At 30.2% G+C, this 6,821-nt stretch overlaps 1 protein-coding gene across 2 annotated transcripts in view; it reads right to left on the bottom strand.

The window, feature by feature from the left end:
* Positions 1 to 2,820: 2,820 nt before the first annotated feature.
* Positions 2,821 to 6,821, bottom strand: part of LOC106462845 (tyrosine-protein kinase CSK-like) — a 48,242-nt gene continuing 44,241 nt past the window's right edge. For both annotated transcript variants that reach the window (XM_013922808.2, XM_022390240.1), the window contains exon 14: positions 2,821 to 5,721. The gene's annotated coding sequence lies outside the window, so the exon portion shown is untranslated. The remainder of the gene's footprint in view (positions 5,722 to 6,821) is intronic.

Raw genomic sequence — 6,821 nt, 5'->3', positions numbered from 1 at the left:
AACTAAGGAGAATCCTACTAGAATCATCTAACTCGACTAGTACTGTTTTATAAGTGCAAGAGCCTGTAACAGTGTGGGAAATGTTCAGATGACATAGGAGAGGTTTTTTGATTCCGTAAGAAGGGTTAATAACATTGAGGTGTGCTCGAACTTCGTCATTAATCAAGCTCATCATATACAACTAAATTCTAACTTTGATGAACAAAGGATATTTTAAGATATTTCATCATCAACTCGAACGTTGTCATACTCGTCACGTTTTTCTCTTACAAAACTGTGAATTAATTTCTCTCCCTAGTTTTGAATGAATGAGCCACAAAAAACACAAGTCATTTCAAACGCCTTATAGTCTTTTCGTTGAGCCTAAACTGTTATTGTGGTGAAAGGTGACTCAACCTTATTCTAGGTAGGTGTCCTGGCAAAGTGGTCAGTGATTTATTATGGCATACACAAAAATATTTTAAACAACAAACTTCTTTATAAAAACCAATTTCCTGTTAAAAAACAAAATCATCCAGCTTGCTTGCAGGCCATATTTGGTATTTTGCAGTATTTTCAACTATTATATGTACTGATAAATTATTTATACTGAGATTTCAATGTCCAAACGCAAAAACACAAAAGACATTTTTCCAATGATTTAACTTCTCTGTTAGCTGAAAATTTCACTCTCAACTGACCATAGGATAGCAATAATAAATGTTTCCACTTCTTTGGGAAAATCTTCTTTTGGGAAAGAGTTATCTCTATGTGCGTTTCAGGATCAAATCTTTTACAGACTCACAACTGTGAGTTTCAGGTCTTCTGATAGCTTATTCTATTTACTGTGGGTTTTTCACTAGCTTTTTCAGAGTTGATTATCTTCAGAGCCCACCATATTTCTGTGGTAAGGAGTTTTATATTTTAATACTGCAGCTGACTAGTCACTGTGACCATCTTTAGTATGATAGAAGCAGAATCTCCAACGGTGCCAACCGTAAAGGAGGTTACAATAACACTCAAGTTTTCTAAAACAGATCAAATTACAGCGTTGACTGAATATGCACGTGGTTATTCCATTGGACCCACCCCGTATTGGAGAAGGAACGTTGACTATAGTTCAGAATTTACTGCTTATATCTACACGAAATGTGGTAAGATTTTAGTTAAATACACAAGTGTGTTGTATATTTCAAAATCAGAAGTGTTACAAACGTTTGTATTTGTACTCAAGATATGACTGTGAATTGCCGACGCCGGTCAGACAAGTCGGAGTGTAAGGCAATGTTCATGTAAAGAATAAAATCACCTTTGTTCGTCGTACAATTTGCATATTACATTTACTTTACCTTTAGAACCTCTGAAATGCACATCTACACATTTTTCACCATATACTATATTTACTTTCCTCTGGCACGAATTGTCACTAAATCAGTAATGTAGGGTAAAGTGAATAGTTGATAATAAGAAAGTTATTTTGATTTTGCTGCAGATTCTTCTCTGGACATGATCTGATTGTGTTTAGTTTCTTTATCATCACCCCCGAGTACACAATCTCCCATTATTTCTATGTCAGAACCTTTGGTGCAATACTTGCATTTCACTTTGTGCATGCCAGATACAGCACTCAAATCTAGTTGTATTTAGTCTATGTGACTGACCCATTGCTCATTTGAAATATACCCACTAAATAAACTGTGTGAAGGTCGAATAGGTTGATAATTCAAGTTTTTTATTCAATCAAGAGGTTCTTTCTTCAGCTATTGAATTAAACTTGATACAAAAATTCAGGTTATAGTTTCATATACTTTAAGTGATCCCAAAATGCCAAAATGCTCAATTTCTCATCAATTTTTATTAGTCATCATGAAGACATTTAGACTGCCCACTGCAGTACTCATTAATATGTATTAGCCAGTGAATACATATATGCTTACGACATTTAAACTGAGAAAAACACCAACAACAATTGTCATTTAATCAGTATTTTTTAAACCATTATTTGAGAAATTACTGAAGTTTTCTTAGGAAGTTACTTAGATTGTTTTCCAAGATTTGCCAGACCCAGAAATTGAAGAAGTCCAAATCCATGGAATGCCAGGATGTGTAGGAACCCTCAACAGGTAATAACAAGTTAATCAACAGAAGCTCTCATCCATTTAACATTTGGAAAACATGGACACATTTTTATAATAACCTAACATTTGGAAAACTAGGTTATTATAAAAATGTGTCCATGTTTTCCAAATGTTAGGTTATTATAAAAAATGTGTCCATTCTTTCCAAATGTTAGGTTATTATAAAAAATGTGTCCATTCTTTCCAAATGTTAGGTTATTATAAAAAATGTGTCCATTCTTTCCAAATGTTAGGTTATTATAAAAAATGTGTCCATGATGATGAAAGAAACATTCACATGAAAACCAAACTCAAAGAATTCATGTCACATAGGTGAGAATGATATCAATTAAATACCAACGTGTGGTATATTAATAAAATACTTGCTTATCCACCAGCAACTTTCATTTTTCACACATATGCACCATTCTATCTTTACAATAGAATGCCATTGAATTGTACAAGTTATTAACATCCCCTATGAATATATTTATTGATATTCTATTAGGTAATTTAAAATGTATTAACAGTGTAAAATGCTTTACCCTAAAACTTATTTCCAAATACATTTCAACCAACATAATCAAGGTTAGAAGCCATCTTTAGTTTAATTATTTCATTCCAACTGGGTATTCTTTTGTTTTGTTTTTTACAGAAGGTTTGATTTGACTCCAGAATCATCATATAGTTGATTACTATGGAATTAAAAACATAGTAGCAGAGAGACATATAAATATCAACTTTTATTAAATTCATTCAGGAATAAACCTACTTACATGTTAGGTTTTGTAAAGAACATGTCGAAAAAAGCAAATCTTAAATATTTAATGATATTCTTGAAACATTAACACAAATCTAAGTGAAATAAAGTTAGCAAGTTGCATCTCTCTTGGTTTAGGACCTTTTAAAAACAAAATCCCTTTTTCTCAATACTTTTACTATATCTTTGTAAAAAACAATGCAGAAAATTAGCCATCAATAAAAACCTTTTGTTACTTCCCCAAAACTCAAGTATTATTTATGAGGTTTTATGTATTATTAATAACTCATAAGCATACATTAACATTCACTGTGAAAATGGATTTCACCCTACACATACTCAAACATATCTTCTTTTTTTCTACAATACAACGACAAAGCCTTATAAGTGTTTTAATGTACACAAAAAAAAGAGGTGGGAAGAAGGTATGGTTGTAGACAGAAGAGATTTATTTCAACCAAATTTCTACAACTTTTATTACCTACTGAGATGTTGATATATCCGTTATATTTAATGAAACAAAACCTTTATATTTCTAATTAACACTCACCAGTACATTTAAACTCGTGTTCGTTGGGTATATCAGCATCCCATGTAACAAGACAATCAAATTAGAAAACCTTATGTTCAATAAATTGATTCAAATGTCACTCGGATGTTTTGACTGATAAAATAATGTATCTATTACTAACAAGAAAGACAAAATGGTTGCTTTAATATCTATCTCTTCATGCTATAGTTCACTTCAACCAACAAGTAGCAATGAAAAAATAGTCCATACATACAAAATAATCCAAGAATGGACAAAGTTATTAGCTTTGTTTTCAAAATAAGATTTCTACATTGAAAACATCCTGACAAAAACACAATTTAAGTGTGTATGATCCTAAGTGACAAACCATAAAAACATGAAACAAGAAGTTTTATAGAATAATCAAACAAGTACAGTCAATACACCAAGAAAGTTCATTGAACAATAAAAAACTACAACAGAAAATGCTGTCATGGTTAGGATTAAATAACAGTAAATTTATCCAGAGTTTGCTTCAGAGCACCAAAAGTTAAACTCTTTCTGCTACAAAGTGGCACAAATGGTATTATTACTAACTTCTTAATTTTATGATGCACAATTACATGTACCCACAGACTTTACTTGTCTCAAGAGGAATAAGCATTTGGCCACTAGTGTAAGGCTTTCATGAAAACAAAAGAACTTATAACAAACCAGCTACAATTACCTGAATATTGTGTAAAGGTTTACTTATACGTTGTATCAAGTGAAACTAGTCCTAGCATTAAGTTCTGTACATTACCACCTGAAAGTGTTAATTATGCTGGTTCAGTATCATTTTATAATGGAATTACTCCCTCAATATTTCTCTGATACAAAATGAACAAAAATCAACCTACCAAACACACTTAACTAAATCAAAAACATTTAAACTTTGTATAGTTCCTAAATAGTTCCTAAACTCAGATCCTGAGGAAGACCCTTTTTTGATTGTAAATGTTTTCTCTAAACGTCTAGTGTTATGATTGTTAAATGCTATATGAATACAATATAAATGCAAATGATATATACATGTTAATAAAGCAAGCCTAGAATGTCAATATTGCTCATGTTTTTTATCTAACAATGTACTCACATGAAACAAGTTCAGTTGACCCTGTTTATGAATGATTATATATTGATAATCCTACATACATATTATGCCAATATAATGTAAAACACCTCTTCAAAATTTACCAAAATGTTATAAAAATTTCCATGTTCCAAGGTCATTTTTCATATACAAAGAAAACAGGACAAATATTCAAATTGACACAGATTCAAGAGAAAGTTCTGTATAAATAACTTATAATGTTACCTATAACAAACAATGAAAATATGTGGTTTCTAAACTTATTTGCTTAACAAATTTGAAGAAATAGTCTCATCTACATGTAATTCTTAATAGAAAAATAACTTGGTTGGCTTTATTTTGGTTACATGTCTATTACAACATTTAAAAAACTCTGGATCAATACTGCAATTCTTTAACTTCATCATTGAGATAGATTTATTAAAAATCTTTCTCATAGGACACTGGCAGGACATTTAATAGACAGGCCTCATGTGGTAATCAAAGCTTAATAAAACCATAAACCCTTTCTTATAAAACTTATTTCAATACAGAATTAAAAGAAACATTTTTGTGAAGGACTAACCAAAGGTACCTATAGCTAACACTATTCTAGCAAATTTTTTTACCATAATCATGCAATTTTCTTAGTTGAATTGAGATTACAGCCAAAGCTTAAGATGTACAACTGAATGATGCTTGAATTTGAATATTATTTGAAGTTTTTTTAGACAGCAAATAAAAAATAGCATAAAAAAAAACAAAAATACTAAAGCATAACAGTGAAAAATGTAAGTAAAATGCTTAAGCTTTTAGACACTTTTACAAATCAAACATTAAAAACAAATTCAAACAATTCTACGTTGATAATAATTACTTAATCTGCATCACAAAGTTTTCATTAGAAAAAAAAAAGTAAATACCAAGATACGTGTTTTCATATTTATCCTCTAAATTATAAAATAGAATTTCCTTATCGGGAATTTTATGATCTTCACTAAATTCCTTCATAAGTTATTAATACCAAACACAATCTGCTTCCAAAAACACTTTTGTAGTTCCTCTAGGTTGCAGGTCTACAGTGCATTATGAAGACTTCAAAAGTTGCTAACTATATTTTCAACAAGAACAGTTTTTAACCTCTGACAGTTTAAGTTTTTCTTATTTGATAAGGCACCAATTCCACAACTCCACCCACTATAACTAAAAGATCTGATGTAAGGAAACTTCTCAAACTCTTTCTCTGGAAAACAATGGACAGTTCTAAATCACATGCATAATAATTCAACCAAACAAATTCACCTTTAAAACAATCAAGACAATATTTTAAGTAACATCATTTTTTTTTCTTTTCTTGCCATAAAGGAATGTTCAAATAACTTTCATGATGAACAAGTTCGTGTTGTTGTTCATGTTAGTCTAATAGAACACCCTAATTAATTTTTCTGAAAGTTGTAAGTTCAAAACAAAAAGAAGGTTATCATTTCTATTTGACTTCCAAATACAAGAAAATAATTAAATATTAGAATACACAAACAGAAGCATAAATGATATACAGGTAGTTAGGTTATATTAAAAATAACGTAGACTCAAATTTAGTTAATTAAACAAAATAACATCTAAATAGGTTGAGTCATATTCCTTATAGTTGATTGGTAATTAGTCTATCCTGAACCTAACAATGATTACGTTCACTATGAATATTTCTTTCTATAAAAACCAACCAAAATTGTATTAACTTTAATATAGCAAGTACATTACATTAAGTATTAAGTTCTGTACTCTTACTGTTCAAGATGTTTTGGCCTGCTTAGCAGGTTTAATTAAGTCTGATCTAAGGCATTGTACTAAGCATTAATGGAAAGTTAGTAACTCTGCAAATTTTTGTAATTATAAGTATACATGCTTGTGTACATGCATATGTACATCACAGTGTGTGTGTGTGTGTGTGTGTGTGTGTGTGTGTGTGTTTGGAAAAATACGTTAAATTTTTCACCAAATAATATTACTATAAAAAAAAGTGAGCATTTCTCCAAATTTTCATTTATGAAATAAAACTAAAAACAACAACAATATATTATGCTAATATACCTGCTCTACAATATTTTTGAGTAAACACCTAGTGATGTAGAATTAGAATTATATCTCTTAATTAAAGCTTTAATGTTCAATTGAGAGTGTACACTTAGAGTGATGCAAAAATGGAAAGATCTTATAAAACTTTTTTTTTTTTTAGGAATAGTACTTCTCATTATATACATCTGGAAAAAAGTTAAGCACCCCCGTGTTTTTTTCAAGTGATTCAGATTCGACGTTCTTGTGACTGATTATAAATTACCATTC

Source organism: Limulus polyphemus, unplaced genomic scaffold, assembly GCF_000517525.1.
Source record: "Limulus polyphemus unplaced genomic scaffold, Limulus_polyphemus-2.1.2 Scaffold1266, whole genome shotgun sequence".
Classification (NCBI taxonomy): Eukaryota; Metazoa; Arthropoda; class Merostomata; order Xiphosura; family Limulidae; genus Limulus; species Limulus polyphemus.
This window is presented reverse-complemented; position numbering and strand designations above follow the sequence as displayed.